General features: G+C 27.8%; 1 protein-coding gene across 1 annotated transcript in view; it reads right to left on the reverse strand.

The window, feature by feature from the left end:
- CBG05161 overlaps positions 1-1,078 on the reverse strand; it is a gene marked incomplete at both ends in the record, with an annotated part of 7,999 nt that overhangs the window by 850 nt on the left and 6,071 nt on the right. The window lies entirely within an intron of this gene.

The following is a 1,078-nucleotide window of genomic DNA, read 5'->3' on the forward strand; positions in this document are numbered from 1 at the left end:
TACCCGAATTTCTGAATTTCTGAATTTCTGAATTTCTGAATTTCTGAATTTCAAAGTTTTCGAATTTCTGAATTTCGGATTTTTTTGGAATTTCAGAAATTCGGAGTTGTCGAGTTTCAGATTTTCAGGTTTTCAGAGTTTTAGAATTTCTGAATTTCAAGATTTCAGAATACCAGAATTTCTGAATTTCTGAATTTCTGAATTTCTGAATTTCTGAATTTCTGAATTTCTGAATTTCTGAATTTCTGAATCTCCGAATCTCTGAATTTCTGAATTTCTGAATTTCTGAATTTCGGAATTTCTGAATTTCTGAATCTCTGAAAGAATTTCTGAATTTCTATTTTTTCTGAATTTCTGAATTTCTGAATTTCTGAATTTCTGAATTTCTGAATTTCTGAACTTCTGAATTTCTGAATTTCCGAATTTCTGAATTTCTGAACTTCTGAATTTCTGAATTTCTGAATTTCTGAATCTCTGAATTTCTGATTTCCTAAAATTCCCGATTTTCTAAATTTCTGAATTTCTAAATTTCCGAATTTCTGAATTTTTGAATTTCTGAATTTCTGAATTTCTGCATTTCTGAATTTCTGAATTTCTGAATTTCTGAATTTCTGAATTTCTGAATTTCTGAATTTCTGAATTTCTGAATTTCTGAATTTCAAAGTTTTCGAATTTCTGAATTTCGGATTTTTTTGGAATTTCAGAAATTCGGAGTTGTCGAGTTTCAGATTTTCAGGTTTTCAGAGTTTTAGAATTTCTGAATTTCAAGATTTCAGAATACCAGAATTTCTGAATTTCTGAATTTCTGAATTTCTGAATTTCTGAATTTCTGAATTTCTGAATTTCTGAATTTCTGAATCTCCGAATCTCTGAATTTCTGAATTTCTGAATTTCTGAATTTCGGAATTTCTGAATTTCTGAATCTCTGAAAGAATCTCTGAATTTCTATTTTTTCTGAATTTCTGAATTTCTGAATTTCTGAATTTCTGAATTTCTGAATTTCTGAACTTCTGAATTTCTGAATTTCTGAATTTCTGAATTTCTGAATTTCTGAACTTCTGAATTTCTGAATTTCTGA

The sequence above is a fragment of the Caenorhabditis briggsae genome (assembly GCF_000004555.2).
Source record: "Caenorhabditis briggsae complete genome, chrI, whole genome shotgun sequence".
In the NCBI taxonomy this organism is placed as follows: domain Eukaryota; kingdom Metazoa; phylum Nematoda; class Chromadorea; order Rhabditida; family Rhabditidae; genus Caenorhabditis; species Caenorhabditis briggsae.